The sequence below is a fragment of the Ranitomeya imitator genome, chromosome 2 (genome assembly GCF_032444005.1).
Source record: "Ranitomeya imitator isolate aRanImi1 chromosome 2, aRanImi1.pri, whole genome shotgun sequence".
Classification (NCBI taxonomy): Eukaryota; Metazoa; Chordata; class Amphibia; order Anura; family Dendrobatidae; genus Ranitomeya; species Ranitomeya imitator.
In genome coordinates this window covers 35733253-35751793 of record NC_091283.1, presented here as the reverse complement: position 1 = coordinate 35751793, position 18541 = coordinate 35733253, and positions in this window count along the sequence as shown.

The following is an 18541-nucleotide window of genomic DNA, read 5'->3' as shown; positions in this document are numbered from 1 at the left end:
TGCCATCAGACTCCTCCGTGCCATCAGACTCCTCTGTGCCATCAGACTCCTCCGTGCCATCAGACTCCTCCGTGCCATCAGACTCCTCCACGCCATCAGACTCCTCCGCGCCATTAGACTCCTCTGCGCCATCAGACTCCTCCGCGCCATCAGACTCCGCCATAAATAAAGGTGGAATATTAAACCGACCATCGACCTCTCCATGCTTGTCAATCCTCCTGAAATAACTGGGACACTATCCCCCCCAAAAAGAAGAGGAGTTGCCATGACTCCCGCGAGGCGCCATTTCCTCCTTTGCTGGCCTGCTGCTTCAGACTCCTCCGTGCCATCAGACTCCTTCGTGCCATCAGACTCCTCCGCGCCATCAGACTCCTCCGCGCCATCAGACTCCTCCGCGCCATCAGACTCCTCAGTGCCATCTGACTCCTTTGCGCCTTCTAGACACACGTTCACATTGCAGAAATGGGGTGGATGGGGTGTGACCCGCCAAAAGAGACCAAAAAAAATTGAAAATGAAGGTCCATCCACACGGCAAGATTATCGTGGACGACTTTTTGATAATCTTGCAGTCTAAACAGGTTGTAAATCATCTGCAGCAAAAGCAAAACGCTCGCTCGTCAGGTGAAATGATCTTTTCTGCAGCATAACGCCATGTGTACACAGTGCGGTCCCCGTGCTGCCGAGCACAATGGCAGCCTGTGCGCACTGAACTACTACAGATTGTTCGGTGCACATCTGGAGAAGGGTTCGTTTGTACCCGACCACAGCGTGGTTCATTCACCATGTGGCTCATGGAGAAAGCTGAGTGTAGCCCTTGGTAGCCCCATAGAGGATGAATATCTTACAATGTCATCGGAACAGAGATCATAATCACCCAATTCATAGAAAAGGTCCTATGCCTTCATAGCAGGCTGATAAAATAATACGTATATGGACACTCCTATCAAGGACGCATACACAAAAACTGGAGTATAGAGTCCGAAATGAGATATAAAAATATATTATTCATGATTAGATATACAAGGCAATAATTAATATAAAACAGGTATCAGAGAACAAAGAGAGCGGATCCCAAAAAGAGGGAGAGCGTGAGTATCACAAATATGGTTTACAACAGGGAGAGCGTAAAAGAAATAGATTAAAGCTTTCTATAAAGTGACAGCGCAGCATAGTAATAATGAGCGGTGTATTAAGCCATCTCAAGAAGGAGTAAGGTTACTACATCACATCTGCAGGAGGCACGATGATGTCACTACATCATGTCTGCAGGAGGCACGATGATGTCACTACGTCATGTCTGTAGGAGGCACGATGATGTCAATACGTCATGTCTGCAGGAGGCACGATGATGTCACTACGTCATGTCTGCAGGAGGCACGATGATGTCACTACGTCATGTCTCCAGGAGGCACAATGATATCACTACATCACATCTGCAGGAGGCACGATGATGTCACTACGTCATGTCTGCAGGAGGCACGATGATGTCACTACGTCATGTCTGCAAGAGGCATGATGCTGTCACTACGTCATGTCTGCAGGAGGCACGATGATGTCACTACGTCATGTCTGCAGGAGGCACGATGATGTCACTACGTCATGTCTGCAGGAGGCACGATGATGTCACTACGTCATGTCTGCAGGAGGCACGATGATGTCACTACGTCATGTCTGCAAGAGGCATGATGCTGTCACTACGTCATGTTTGCAGGAGGCACGATGATGTCACTACGTCATGTCTGCAAGAGGCATGATGCTGTCACTACGTCATGTTTGCAGGAGGCACGATGATGTCACTACGTCATGTCTGCGGGAGGCACGATGCTGTCACTACGTCATGTCTACAGGAGGCACGATGATGTCACTACGTCATGTCTGCAGGAGGCATGATGCTGTCACTACGTCATGTCTGCAGGAGGCACGATGATTTCACTACGTCATGTCTGCAGGAGGCACTATGATTTCACTACGTCATGTCTGCAGAAGGCACGATGCTGTCACTACGTCATGTCTGCAGGAGGCACAATGATATCACTACATCATGTCTGCAGGAGGCACGATGATGTCACTACGTCATGTCTGCAGGAGGCACGATGCTGTCACTACGTCATGTCTGCAAGAGGCACGATGCTGTCACTACGTCATGTCTGCAAGAGGCACGATGATGTCACTACGTCATGTCTCCAGGAGGCACAATGATATCACTACATCATGTCTGCGGGAGGCACGATGCTGTCACTACGTCATGTCTACAGGAGGCACGATGATGTCACTACGTCATGTCTGCAGGAGGCATGATGCTGTCACTACGTCATGTCTGCAGGAGGCACGATGATTTCACTACGTCATGTCTGCAGGAGGCACTATGATTTCACTACGTCATGTCTGCAGAAGGCACGATGCTGTCACTACGTCATGTCTGCAGGAGGCACAATGATATCACTACATCATGTCTGCAGGAGGCACGATGATGTCACTACGTCATGTCTGCAGGAGGCACGATGCTGTCACTACGTCATGTCTGCAAGAGGCACGATGCTGTCACTACGTCATGTCTGCAAGAGGCACGATGATGTCACTACGTCATGTCTCCAGGAGGCACAATGAGGTCACTACATCATGTCTGCAGGAGGCACGATGCTGTCACTACGTCATGTCTGCAGGAGGCACGATGATGTCACTACGTCATGTCTGCAGGAGGCACGATGATTTCACTACGTCATGTCTGCAGGAGGCACGATGATGTTACTACGTCATGTCTGCAGGAGGCACGATGATGTCACTACGTCATGTCTCCAGGAGGCACAATGATATCACTACATCATGTCTGCAGGAGGCACGATGCTGTCACTACGTCATGTCTGCAGGAGGCACGATGATTTCACTACGTCATGTCTGCAGGAGGCACGATGCTGTCACTACGTCATGTCTGCAGGAGGCATGATGCTGTCACTATGTCATGTCTGCAGGAGGCACGATGATGTCACTACGTCATGTCTGCAGGAGGCACGATGCTGTCACTACGTCATGTCTGCAAGAGGCACGATGATGTCACTACGTCATGTCTCCAGGAGGCACAATGATATCACTACATCATGTCTGCAGGAGGCACGATGCTGTCACTATGTCATGTCTGCAGGAGGCACGATGATGTCACTACGTCATGTCTGCAGGAGGCATGATGCTGTCACTATGTCATGTCTGCAGGAGGCACGATGATGTCACTACGTCATGTCTGCAGGAGGCACGGTGCTGTCACTATGTCATGTCTGCAAGAGGCACGATGATGTCACTACGTCATGTCTCCAGGAGGCACAATGATATCACTACATCATGTCTGCAGGAGGCACGATGCTGTCACTACGTCATGTCTGCAGGAGGCACGATGATGTCACTACGTCATGTCTGCAGGAGGCACGATGATGTCACTACGTCATGTCTGCAGGAGGCACGATAAAGTCACTATGTCATGTCTGCAGGGGGCACAATGTCACTACGTCATGTCTGCAGCAGGCACGATGATGTCACTACGTCATGTCTGCAGGAGGCACGATGATGTCACTACGTCATGTCTGCAGGAGGCACGATAAAGTCACTATGTCATGTCTGCAGGGGGCACAATGTCACTACGTCATGTCTGCAGCAGGCACGATGATGTCACTACGTCATGTCTCCAGGAGGCACAATGAGGTCACTACGTCATATCTGCAGGAGGCACGATGTCACTACATTAGGTCTGCAGGAGGCACGATGATGCCACTATGTCATGTCTCCAGGAGGCACAATGATATCACTACATCATGTCTGCAGGAGGCACGATGATGTCACTACATCATTTCTACAGGAGGCACGATGATGTCACTACGTCATGTCTCCAGGAGGCACAATGATGTCACTACGTCATGTCTGCAGGAGGCACGATAATGTCACTACATGTCTGCAGGAGGCACGATGATATCACTACATCATTTCTGCAGGAGGTACGATGATGTCACTACATGTCTGCAGGAGGCACGATTATGTCACTACATTATTTCTGCAGGAGGCACGATTATGTCACTACATGTCTGCAGGAGGCACAATGATGTCACTACAGGTCTACAGGAGGCACGATGATGTCACTACAGGTCTGCAGGAGGCACGATGATGTCACTACATCATTTCTGCAGGAGGCACGATGATGTCACTACATGTCTGCAGGAGGCACGATGATGTCACTACAGGTCTACAGGAGGCACGATGATGTCACTACAGGTCTGCAGGAGGCACGATGATGTCACTACATCATTTCTGCAGGAGGCACGATGATGTCACTACATGTCTGCAGGAGGCACGATGATGTCACTACAGGTCTACAGGAGGCACAATGATGTCACTACAGGTCTGCAGGAGGCACCATGATGTCACTACATCATTTCTGCAGGAGGCACGATTATGTCACTTCATGTCTGCAGGAGGCACAATGATGTCACTACAGGTCTACAGGAGGCACGATGATGTCACTACAGGTCTGCAGGAGGCACGATGATGTCACTACATCATTTCTGCAGGAGGCACGATGATGTCACTACATGTCTGCAGGAGGCACGATGATGTCACTACAGGTCTACAGGAGGCACAATGATGTCACTACAGGTCTGCAGGAGGCACGATGATGTCACTACATCATTTCTGCAGGAGGCACGATGATGTCACTACATCAGGTCTGCTGCCTTGTGGTATAGAGGCAGTACAGAACTGAGACCTTTGCTCACTGTGGGAATGGGGCTAGGTGAGATTTTTTTTATCATGTTCCTTTTCGACTGAAGTGGAGGACACCATACAGGGCAGAAAGGGGGTATCACTGTGTGAGGGGGAAGTTTTGCGTATAGATGGCATCATTGTGAACGGGGGTCAGGTAATATTTTCATGCTTCCAAAAAGTGGGTCCCCATAATCAGTGTCACTGGTGGACCCAAGGATGTAACTAGAGTCAGATAGGCCCTGGTGCAAAACTTGGACCTGGGCCCCCAACTGCATGTTGGACAGATGTATGGGCCTTGGTAGCATTCTAGATCCAATAAAGACATTCGTGTTCGCCACCCCATGTGATAATGTCCCCCATTCAGGCTCCTTCCTGTAATAATGTTCCTCGTCCTGTGCCCCAGTCTGAAATAATGTCCCCATCCTTGCCCTTCCTGTAATAATGTTCCTCATCCTGCGTCTTTAGTTATATATAGTGTCCCTGATCTGGAGCCCCTTCCAGTATGTGTCCCCTCCGGCCTCCCTCCCCATGGGCTCGGGCGGCTGTGATTATTGTGCCCTTGGGTGGGCCCTTGTCACCCCACCCGACACTGTAAGTGCCAATGCTCTCTGAAGACAGCAGATCTGTTAAACTATGCGGTCATATGCAAAAACAGTCTAGCTAGGCTGAAATATAGAAAACGACACTGATCATGGATACAAATGTAGCGAAGGTTAAAAAAAACATCAGTTTTGATACAAGAAAAGTAATAAAAATGTTTCAAACTGTTGGTTGTTGTGTAAATTAATCCCGTGAAGTTCAAGGATGACGAGAGGTCTATGTACGAAGTCCAAAATAACTTTCCTCTTAGTTTCGTTTTTATTCTCTTTTCGTTGGTTTTTGTTCCGTGAAATGTTATGAGGGTGAACACTTGTTTATCCCAGGGGATGGTCAAATATGAAAAAGGGAGGTATATGCCAGGCACCAAAGAAAGGCAATTATGTGTCAAATAGAGAAAAACTGGGAGAAAAACAAGAAACTGCACAGAAGTAAATAAGGAGTAACCTCTTTTTGGGTTGGAGTGCGGAGACCAATCTGTTCCCTTTATACCTTTACAATTTCATGTGTACAGATGTTGGGGGTACATTGACGATGTGCTATTTTTTGGGACTGGTTCTATGGAAGTTTATCAGGAGTTTATGTCAAGTCTTAATAATTTGGACATTTTTCCACAATTTCCCTAGATTTCTTGGATCTGAGGATCACCCACGATAGAACAGGGTGGGCTACAAACCACAAGAAAACAGCAGCTAGTAGCTTATTGCATTACATCCGCCTCCACCCTACACATTTGCCGACTGTGATACCAAAAGGTAAATTTTGATACCTTCAGTTTAATTGCAATAATGAATCAGAATTTAAATCACAAGCCCGGGGTATTACCCCCAAAAAAATTAAGGTAAGGAGTTACCAGAATGTCATTTCTCAGGCATGTCAGTTTGCCAAAAATACAATAGACACTAAGACTGAAACACAAACACAAAGAGAAAAAAAGCAAGCCAAAAAAAGTGAGCTGGACTATAAGCTTGCATATGCGCAAAGTGTAAGAGCACGTTCACACTGTGGCCATTTCATAGGCGGGCCTGCACAGCAATAGATTTTAACGGAACGTACGTCAGAGGATGCACATTCAATTACTGAACCGGCAGGGGCCCGGTGACATGCCAGGTCTGACATGCCAGTATGAGGTTTAATTGCCTTGCATGCTCCTCTGGGAAATTAAATATGCAAATTGTCTCTTTAGAGAGTACAAGGACTTGAACTATAGCGCCACCTATTGGAAGTAGCAATTCTACAAGTCAATATCAACCCTTTAATGAGCCTTGCAATATGACTTAGGATAAAAGCCAAATCAAAATCTCAGTTGGCAGAAAGGCTGTTTCAAGGTATCTGCTACTGGGCCCCATGGGCAGGATCCTGATGGTTCAGTTACTGAATGTCCATCCTCTGATGCACATTCAGTTAAAATCTATTGCCGTGCGGGCCCGCAATACAATAGTTAAAAGCCGCCAGCCAATCACAGGCGGGCAGGATCATGGGGCAAGATAGAGGGTGAAGGATCATGGGGCAGGATGGAGAAAGCAGAATCATGTGGCAGGATGGCAGAGGCAGAATCATGGGGCAGAATGGAGGGGGAAGGATCATGGGGAAGGGTGGAGGGGGCAGGATAGAGGGGCAGAATCATGGGGCAGCATGGAGGAGGCAGAATCATGGGCAGGATGGAGAATGCAGAATAATGGGGCAGGATGGAGGGGGCAGCGTCATGTGTCAGGATGGAGGAAACAGAATCATGGGGCTAGATGGAAAAGGCGGAATCATGGGGCAGGATGGAGAAGACAGAATCATGGGGCAGGATGGAGGGGGCAGAATCGTGGGGCAGGATGGAGGGGGAAGGATCATGGAGAAGAATGGAGGAGACAGAATAATTGGGCAGGGTGGAGAATGCAGAATCATGGGCAGGATGGGGGGGCAGCATCATGTGTCAGGATGGAGACAGAATCATGGGGCAGGATTGAAAAGGCGGAATCATGGGGCAGGATGGAGGAGACAGAATCATGGGGCAGGATGGAGACTTCAGGATCATGGGGCAGTATGGAAACATCAGGATCATGGGGCAGGATGGAGACGTCAAGATCATGGGGCAGGACAGAGATGTCAGGATCATGGGGCAGGATGGGACAACATATGGGGCAGAATAAAGACATACGGGGCAGAATAAAGACATACGGGGCAGAATGGGAGAACATAAGGGACCAGGATGGGAGAACATATGGCTGGGGTCAGGAATGAGCCTCAAGGACCTAGGAATGAGACACAAGGGGGAAGGATGGGGGATATTGTTACTGTAGGGGCTAATTAAGGGATTGTATTACTGCTATGATGCATTTTTGAGGATAACATTTTCAATGGGGTGGGGGTCCTGTTATTTCGTAGGGCGGCACTGTCTTTTTTTTTCTTCATCAGGTGTAGTGTAGAAGTTGGGAAAAAAATAGGCAATGTGCTCTGCAAGCGGTGCTCTAGATAACTGTGTTATTTTCTGCAGAGACAAGCCCTGGCAGGAAGAAGTGATTGTTGCCTGTGCTGGATGAAGAGGAAAAGCAAAGATGAAGGACTAGAGACGTCACTGGTGAGGCAGTGTTTTTATCTGTACACTATATAGTGTACACAGAGCTCCTGTGTGTAATGTCACCGGTGATCACTGTATTACCTGTTGTGAATTCAGCTTTTGGGCTCCCTCCGGTGGTTGTAGAGGGTAATGCAGTTGTGCCTGGACCGCAGGAGTGGACAGGTGTATCTACTAATTGCAAAACTGACTGGGGTATATAGCTTTGCTGGATCCTTTAGTCAGTGCCAGTTGTCCATTATTCACTTCCCTGCTGGTCTCTCCAGTTTGCTGTGTTTTTCTACAAAGATAAGTTCTGGCTTTGTTTTTGCTGTCCACCTGCAGTGGACCTTATAGTTCTGTGCATTTTCTTGTTTTTGTCTTGTCCAGCTTGGTCTGTGAAGGATTTTTTGCAGCCTAGCTATTTCTCTGGAGATGCAGATATACCCCCCATGTCTTTAGTCAGATGTGGTGATCCGTATTTTCTGCGGTGGATATTTTCTAGTGTTTTTATACTGACCGCATAGTACTCTGTTCTATTCTTTCTTTTTAGCTAGTATGGCCTCCTATGCTAAAATCTGATTTCATATCTACGTATGTTATTTCCCTCTCCTCTCACCGTCAATATTTGTGGGGGGCTATCTATCTTTTGGGGATTTTCTCTGAGGCAAGATAGGTTTCCTGTTTCTGTCTTTAGGGGTAGTTAGATCTTAGGCTGTGTCGAGGGGTCTAGGGAGCGTTAGGTACCCCCCACGGCTATTTTTAGTTGCGCTGCTAGGTTCAGGGTTTGCGGTCAGTACAGGGACCACCTTCTCCAGAGTACGTCTCATGCTGCTCCAAGGCCACCAGATCATAACAGTACAATTGGCCAACAATGAGTTAATTGCATCTCAGAAGAAGGGTGGAAAGATTTTGAGCCATTTTTTTTTCCTTAGCCTGTTTGGTCTGTTCCTCCCTCTTTACCTCTGGGTGGCTACGGAGTCTAGTATTAACATGAATGTTCAGGAGTTAGTTTCTCGGGTGGATCAGCTTGCTGCTAGGGTACAGGGTATTTCAGATTTCATTGTTCAGACTCCTGCCTTAGAGCCTAAGATTCCCACTCCTGATTTATTCTTTGGAGACAGATCCAAATTTTTGAGTTTCAAAAATAACTGTAAACTGTTTTTTTGCATTAAGACCCCGGTCTTCTGGTGATCCTATTCAGCAGGTTAAAAACATCATATCTCTGCTGCGTGGTGACCCACAGGATTGGGCATTTTCCCTGGAATCTGGCAATCCTGCTTTGCTTAATGTTGATTCGTTCTTTCAGGCATTGGGGTTGTTGTATGATGAGCCTAATTCTGTGGATCAGGCTGAGAAAATCTTGTTAGTCCTGTGTCAAGGTCAAGAAGCGGCAGAATTGTATTGCCAGAAATTTAGAAAATGGTCTGTACTGACTAAATGGAATGAGAATGCCTTGGCGGCAATTTTCAGAAAGGGTCTTTCTGAATCCGTTAAAGATGTTATGGTGGGGTTCCCCACGCCTGCTGGTCTGAGTGATTCTATGTCTCTGGCCATTCAGATTGATCGGCGCTTGCGCGAGCGCAGAGTTGTGCAATCTATGGCGTTGTCCTCTGAGCGGAGCCCTGAGCCTATGCAGTGTGATAGGATTTTGTCTAGAGCTGAACGTCAAACATTCAGGCGTCAGAATAGGTTGTGTTTTTACTGCGGCGATTCTGCTCATGTTATTTCTGATTGCCCTAAGCGTACTAAGAGGATCGCTAGTTCTGTTGCCATCAGTACTATATAACCTAAATTTCTGTTATCTGTGACCTTGATCTGCTCATTATCATCATTTTCTGTCATGGCATTTGTGGATTCAGGCGCCGCTCTGAACTTAATGGACTTAGAATTTGCCAGACGTTGTGGTTTTCCCTTGCAGCCTTTGCAGAACCCTATTCCTTTGAGGGGCATTGATGCTACACCGTTGGCAAAAATAAACCTCAGTTTTGGACACAGCTGACCATGCGCATGGCGCCAGCCCATCAGGAAGATTGTCGTTTTCTGGTGTTGCATAATTTGCATGATATTGTGCTGGGTTTTCCATGGTTGCAGCTACATAATCCGGTGTTAGATTGGAAATCCATGTCTGTGACTAGTTGGGGTTGTCAGGGGGTTCATGATCAGGTTCCTTTGATGTCAATCTCCTCTCACCCCTCTTCTGAAGTTCCTGAGTTTTTGTCTGACTTCCAGGATGTATTCGATGAGCCCAAATCCAGTTCCCTTCCACCGCATAGGGACTGTGATTGTGCTATTGATTTGATTCCAGGTTGTAAGTTCCCTAAGGGCCGACTTTTCAACCTGTCTGTGCCTAAACATACCACCATGCGGAGCTAAATTAAGGAGTCTTTGGAGAAAGGGCATATTCGGCCATCTTCTTCACCGTTGGGAGCTGGGTTCTTTTTTGTTGCCAAGAAGGATGGCTCCTTGAGACCCTGTATTGATTATCGCCTCTTGAATAAGATCAATACCCCTTGCTTTTGCTTACTGATTTGTTTGCTAGGATTAAGGTGTCTAGCTGGTTTACTAAGATTGACCTTCGAGGGGCATATAATCTTATTCGTATCAAGCAGGGTGACGAATGGAAAACTGCATTTAATACGCCCGAAGGCCATTTTGAATACCTTGTGATGCCATTCGGATTCTCTAATGCCCCATCTGTGTTCCAATCCTTCATGCATGATATCTTTCGGAGTTATCTTGATAAATTCATGGTTGTATATTTGGATGATATTTTGATTTTTTCCAATGATTGGGAGTCTCATGTGAAACAGGTCAGGATGGTATTTCAGATCCTCCGTAATAATGCTTTGTTTGTGAAGGGATCAAAGTGCCTCTTTGGAGTGCAGAAGGTTTCTTTTTTGGGTTTCATTTTTTCTCCCTCATCTATAGAAATTGATCCGGTTAAGCTTCAGGCCATTCATGATTGGATTCAGCCCACATCTGTGAAGAGCCTTCAGAAATTCTTGGGCTTTGCTAATTTTTATCGTCGTTTCATTGCCAACTTCTCCAGTGTGGTTAAACCTTTAACCGATTTGACCAAGAAAGGCGCTGATGTGACGAATTGGTCCTCTGCGGCTGTTTCTGCCTTTCAGGAGCTTAAACGCCGATTTACTTCTGCCCCTGTGTTGCGTCAGCCAGATGTTTCTCTTCCATTTCAGGTTGAGGTTGACGCGTCTGAGATTCGGGCAGGGGCTGTTTTGTCTCAGAGAAATTCTGATGGTTCCTTGATGAAACCGTGTGCCTTCTTTTCTCGGAAGTTTTCGCCTGCGGAACGCAATTATGATGTCGGCAATCGGGAGTTGTTGGCTATGAAGTGGGCATTTGAGGAGTGGCGACATTGGCTTGAGGGGGCCAAGCACCGTATTGTGGTCCTGACCGATCATAAGAATCTGATTTACCTCGAGTCTGCCAAACGGCTGAATCCTAGACAGGCTCGATGGTCCCTGTTTTTCTCCCGTTTTGATTTTGTGGTCTCGTACATTCCTGGTACTAAAAATGTTAAGGCGGGTGCCCTCTCTAGGAGTTTTTTCCTGATTCCCCTGGGGTTCTTGAGCCGGTCGGCATTTTGAAGGAAGGGGTGATTCTTTCTGCCATCTCCCCTGATTTGCGACGGGTTCTTCAGGAATTTCAGGCTGATAAGCCTGACCGTTGTCCTGTGGGGAAACTGTTCCTGATAGATGGACTAGTAAAGTGATTTCTGAGGTTCATTGTTCTGTGTTAGCTGGCCATCCTGGGATGTTTGGTACCAGAGATTTGGTTGGTAGGTCCTTTTGGTGGCCTTCTTTGTCACAGGATGTGCGTTCTTTTGTGCAGTCCTGTGGGATTTGTGCGCGGGCTAAGCCTTGCTGTTCCCGCGCTAGTGGGTTGCTTTTGCCATTGCCGGTCCCTGAGAGACCTTCGACGCATATTTCTATGGATTTTATTTCCGATCTTCCTGTTTCCCAAAGAATGTCGGTTATCTGGGTTGTCTGTGACCGATTTTCTAAGATGGTTCATTTGGTGCCTTTGCCTAAATTGCCTTCTTCTTCTGATTTGGTTCCGTTGTTTTTTCAGCATGTGGTCCGTTTGCATGGTATTCTGGAGAATATTGTGTCCGACAGAGGTTCCCAGTTTGTTTCCAGGTTTTGGCGGGCCTTTTGTGCTAGGCTGGGCATTGATATGTCTTTTTCCTCTGCATTTCATCCTCAGACAAATGGCCAGACTGAGCGAACTAATCAGACCTTGGAGACCTATTTGAGATGCTTTGTGTCTGCTGATCAGGATGATTGGGTGGCTTTTTTGCCATTGGCTGAGTTTGCCCTTAATAATCGGGCTAGTTCGGCTACTTTGGTTTTGCCTTTTTTTTTAATTTTGGGTTTCATCTTCGTTTTTCTTCTGGGCAGGTTGAGCCTTCTGACCTTCCTGGTGTGGATTCTGTGGTCGACAGGTTGCAGCAGATTTGGGCTTGTGTGGTGGACAATTTGGTGCTGTCTCAGGAGGAGGCTCAGCGTTTTGCTAACCGTCGTCGGTGTGTTGGTTCCCGTCTTCGGGTTGGTGATCTGGTTTGATTATCTTCCCGTCATGTTCCTATGAAGGTTTCTTCCCCTAAGTTTAAGCCTCGATTTATTGGTCCTTATAGGATTTCTGAGATTATTAATCCGGTGTCCTTTCGCCTGGCGCTTCCGGCCTCTTTTGCTATTCATAATGTCTTCCATAGATCTTTGTTGCGGAAATATGTGGAGCCCGTTGTTCCCTCTGTTGATCCTCCGGCCCCTGTATTGGTCGATGGGGAGTTGGAATATGTTGTTGAGAAGATTTTGGATTCCCATTTTTCGAGGCGGAAGCTTCAGTACCTTGTCAAGTGGAAGGGTTATGGCCAGGAGGATAATTCTTGGGTTTCTGCCTCTGATGTCCATGCCGTTGATTTGGTTCGTGCCTTTCATCAGGCTCATCCTGATCGGCCTGGGGGCTCTGGTGAGGGTTCGGTGACCCCTCCTCAAGGGGGGGGGGGGTACTGTTGTGAATTCAGCTTTTGGGCTCCCTCCGGTGGTTGTAGAGGGTAATGCAGTTGTGCCTGGACTGCAGGAGTGGACAGGTGTATCTACTAATTGCAAAACTGACTGGGGTATATAGCTTTGCTGGATCCTTTAGTCAGTGCCAGTTGTCCATTGTTCTTGAAAGATTCACTTCCCTGCTGGTCTCTCCAGTTTGCTGTTTTTCTACAAAGATAAGTCCTGGCTTTGTTTTTGCTGTCCACCTGCAGTGGACCTTATAGTTCTGTGCATTTTCTTGTTTTTGTCTTGTCCAGCTTGGTCTGTGAAGGATTTTTTGCAGCCTAGCTATTTCTCTGGAGATGCAGATATACCCCCATGTCTTTAGTCAGATGTGGTGATCCGTATTTTCTGCGGTGGATATTTTCTAGTGTTTTTATACTGACCGCATAGTACTCTGTTCTATTCTTTCTTTTTAGCTAGTATGGCCTCCTATGCTAAAATCTGATTTCACATCTACGTATGTTATTTCCCTCTCCTCTCACCGCCAATATTTGTGGGGGGCTATCTATCCTTTGGGGATTTTCTCTGAGGCAAGATAGGTTTCCTGTTTCTGTCCTTAGGGGTAGTTAGATCTTAGGCTGTGTCGAGGGGTCTAGGGAGCGTTAGGTACCCCCCACGGCTATTTTTAGTTGCGCTGCTAGGTTCAGGGTTTGCGGTCAGTACAGGGACCACCTTCTCCAGAGTACGTCTCATGCTGCTCCAAGGCCACAAGATCATAACAATTACCTGTACACTATATAGAGCTCTTGTGTATAATGTCACTGCTGATCACTGTATTACCTGTACACTGACACTATACACTGTATAATATATACAGAGCTCCTGTGTATAATGACACTTATGGTAATATCAGTATTGTATTTTCTTATTATTAATAAGTATTGTAGTATTCGGTCACTATGTGGTGGTAATATGTGATCTGGTCATGGTGTGGCGGTATTTATCCCGTGTGTAGTATTATCCAGTTACTGTGTGGTGGTAATATGTGGTCTGGCCATGGTGTGACGGTATTTGTCTCTTGTATGTGATATTATTGGTCATATATATAAAAAAAAAAGAAAAATATACCTAAAAAGAGTATTTGATATTTTAACAAATGTGTAATAGATTAGAGTTGGGCCCGGACAAAAAATTAAAGTCTACCTTGTCATGGTGGCAGGTTAAAAAAATCTTTTATCCCAAACAAAAGCCGCTCTCTACCTATATGATCTGGTGTTAGATGGGAAGTGTTCATGTGTGGTTGGTGAGGACATGGTGCAGAAGTGGAGTTTTTCCAAGAGTGGTTGGTGGGACTATGGAAGGTTCGAGGGGTGGAGGCGAGGCTGGGGTGAAGACTTGGCAAAGTCTCAAGGGGGCTTGGTCCTCATGCTGGTGTGCCAGACTTGGGATGTCACTTCACAAGGAGAAAGCTTACCCAATAGATCCCAGTCAACCTTTCAGCGATCTTCAAGTCTGACCACAGATTTTCAGTTGGATTAAGGTCTGGAATACTGCAAAACATTGAGAGGACGATTGGGCCTTGGCATCTCTGGACGCTGCTAAGGCTTTTGATGCATCTGAGTGTGCCTATCTGGAGAAAGCCTTCCAACAATTTGGCTTTGGACCAGGCTTCAGAAAATGGATTGCATTCTTGTATGGATCTCTGAAAGCCAAGGTCCTGATTAATAGTTTTATGTCCGCTTTGATTCCTTGGGGACAGGGACCAGACCCCCTCTCCCCTTGTGTTTGCCATTGAACCACTAGCTGTCAGGATCAGGCAGACTGCAGGCTATCAAGTTATTAAAGTGGGTTCCTGTGAGGACCACTTGGGGTTATATTGCTGATGATTTAATCGGTTTAGGGCTACTCCAAGAGTTACACTGCCTTTGGCAATGAATCTGATTGATGAATATGGATGGTTCTCCGGTCTACAAATGACACTGGCAAAATCCATGTGGTTACCTCTAAGCACTATGGGATGGAAAGCAGGGGATGAATTCTGCATGCTACAAATAGTACCCAACTTTAAATATCTAGATATACACATAGCAAGAAATCACACGCAAATCTGTGATTTAAATATATCCCCTCTTTTGTTATACCTGCGGGAGAAAATTAGAATATGGGGAACGCTCCCTCTAAGTAGCTGGGAAAAGCAAGGACATTAAGATGATAGTCCTCCCTAATTTCCTAAATTTTCTGGAACATTCAGCCTCCATAGTCCCACAAAAGGTCTTTGCTATGATCAACTCCCATTTAGCATTCTTCATATGGGGCTCAGACAACCTGAAAGTGACCGCTCTTCAGAGGCCCGGGGATGAGGCAGGGGCGGCACTCCCGGACTGCTTCTTATACTACTTAGTTGGCCAACTTTGCTTTCTAAGACACTGGATAGCAGATACTCATTTGACTAATTCTGAACACATCTGTTTGAGTCTTCAGAGTCTATCAGGGGGACTTTGAGGCACCAGAGCAATAGTCATGATCCGAATTTCCAATTCACAGATTTGTGGTTCAAGTATGGAGCGCCATCCAAAACATTTTCAATTAAAGAACACGGTAGTGGAGTCCCCCTTATAGCATAACAGTGCTCTTCCCGAAATGCTACATTCCCAAGGTGCTCAGTTCTAGTTGAAGTTAGGGGTCAAGACACTGGCACAGGTATACAGGTCCTTCTCAAAAAATTAGCATATAGTGTTTAATTGTAATCATTACATTATGGTAAATAATGAAATTTAACTTTCATATATTATAGATTCATTATCCACCAACTGAAATTTGTCAGGTGTTTTATTGTTTTAATACTGATGATTTTGGCATACAACTCCTGATAACCCAAAAAACCTGTCTCAATAAATTAGCATATTTCACCCATCCAATCAAATAAAAGTGTTTTTTAATAACAAACAAAAAAACCAACAAATAATAATGTTCAGTTATGCACTCAATACTTGGTCGGGAATCCTTTGGCAGAAATGACTGCTTCAATGCGGCGTGGCATGGAGGCAATCAGCCTGTGACACTGCTGAGATGTTATGGAGGCCCAGGATGCTTCAATAGCGGCCTTAAGCTCATCCAGAGTGTTGGGTCTTGCGTCTCTCAACTTTCTCTTCACAATATCCCACAGATTCTCTATGGGGTTCAGGTCAGGAGAGTTGGCAGGCCAATTGAGCACAGTAATACCATGGTCAGTAAACCATTTACCAGTGGTTTTGGCACTGTGAGCAGGTGCCAGGTCGTGCTGAAAAATGAAATCTTCATCTCCATAAAGCATTTCAGCCGATGGAAGCATGAAGTGCTCCAAAATCTCCTGATAGCTAGCTGCATTGACCCTGCCCTTGATGAAACACAGTGGACCAACACCAGCAGCTGACATGGCACCCCACACCATCACTGACTGTGGGTACTTGACACTGGACTTCAGGCATTTTGGCATTTCCTTTTCCCCAGTCTTCCTCCAGACTCTGGCACCTTGATTTCCGAATGACATGCAAAATTTGCTTTCATCAGAAAAAAGTACTTGGGACCACTTAGCAACAGTCCAGTGCTGCTTCTCTGTAGCTCAAAAGTGGCTTTACCTGGGGAATGCGGCACCTGTAGCCCATTTCCTGCACACGCCTGTGCACGGTGGCTCTGGATGTTTCCACACCAGACTCAGTCCACTGCTTCCTCAGGTTCCCCAAGGTCTGGAATCGGTCCTTCTCCACAATCTTCCTCAGGGTCCGGTCTCCTCTTCTTGTTGTACAGCGTTTTCTGCCACATTGTTTCCTTCCAACAGACTTACTATTGAGGTGCCTTGATACAGCACTCTGGGAACAGCCTATTTGTTGAGAAATTTCTTTCTGGGTCTTACCCTCTTGCTTGAGGGTGTCAATGATGGCCTTCTTGACATCTGTCAGGTCGCTAGTCTTACCCATGATGGGGGTTTTGAGTAATGAACCAGGCAGGGAGTTTATAAAAGCCTCAGGTATCTTTTGCATGTGTTTACAGTTAATTAGTTGATTCAGAAGATTAGGGTAATAGGTCGTTTAGAGAACCTTTTCTTGATATGCTAATTTATTGAGACAGGTTTTTTGGGTTATCAGGAGTTGTACGCCAAAATCATCAGTATTAAAACGATAAAAGACCTGACAAATTTCAGTTGGTGGATAATGAATCTATAATATATGAAAGTTTAATTGTAATCATTACATTATGGTAAATAATGAAATTTAACACTATATGCTAATTTTTTGAGAAGGACCTGTATATCAAGGGTGTTCTTGTTTCCTTTACTCAATGTCAACAGCTCTATCAAATCCCCAGCCATGCTTTCTTTAGATATCTGTAATGAAGACCTGTGTCCTGAGTATCCAGTTCCCAGGCATTAAGAAATTCACTCATATCCTCATACCCTGATTGGGATTCTTAGGGGAGCCAGGGATCCAAGGGGTTTATCTCCTTTTCATGCACCCATGTTCCTCATTGCCATTGTTGGTTGAGGCCAAATGGGGGACAGTAATACACTCCCTACCAGAGGAGGATTGGAGCGAGGCCTTGACCTCCCTACAACATTACAACGGTAATTAAGAACAAGCTAGTCCAAATGTATATAGTTCATCAATGCTACCTGATTCCTAGCAGGTTATATACAATGGCTAGATCCACGACTGCAGACTGCCATAGGTGTGGGGAAGAGGCAGATTTCATACTTCTGATATGGTCTTGCCCGTCTACTGCAGACTTTTGGAGTGAGGCCATAACTATCCTCATCGAAATCATACAATCCCTTGTACCCCTCTGCCCCAAGGTGTGTATTTGGAAACCAGGATAAGGAGGCCTCACTATCCTCACACACTTCTTTTTGGCTTGCAAAATTATCTCCATGAGATGGATGAAGACCCTGTGGACTTCACACTGGGTCAGTATGGTAGTGCAGCTTCTTACCAGAGGGGGCTATATAAAAAATAGACCTTGTCCTCAAAAATGTGATCAGGTATAGAGGCCTTGGTTTGATTCTCCTTTGACTCAGTCCCCAGGTAACGAGGAGGATTCTCTCAAGATGAAATATAAGATATTTGGTGCCTGACATGGGCGTCTTATGGTTTAGGTTAAGATATTAGACCTATGGTATAAGGGTTAACTTTGCCAGACATTATTAACGAGCAATGAGAAAAGCCGTTTGCTCTATGGTGTAATCTCATTATGTTGTATAATCTTCAATAAAACAAGGTTAAAAAAAAAAAAAGTTTCTTGCAAAGTCGTAACTTTTCTTTTTTTAACTTTACTATCATTGGAGTTGTGTGAGGGATTGTCTGTCTTTTTTGGGGGAGGATAGGACTCATTCCATCTTGTTGGGAAGATAATTCTGTTGTATTCCATTACTGAATTCACCACAAGGTGGATAAATGTGATATTTTAATAGTTCTGTTACAGTCATGGCGATAGCATTCCTGTCTAGGTTTAGGCATGATTGGCAGGTGGTGGATCTATGGGCTTTTATTAGGTTCATCCTGCCATGACATAGGGAGTTCGATATTATTAGCAGCACCTAAGGGATTAGATGGCCAGCACCCAACTTTGCCCGCTGTATCAGGTACCAGGGTATAAATTACAACCAGAT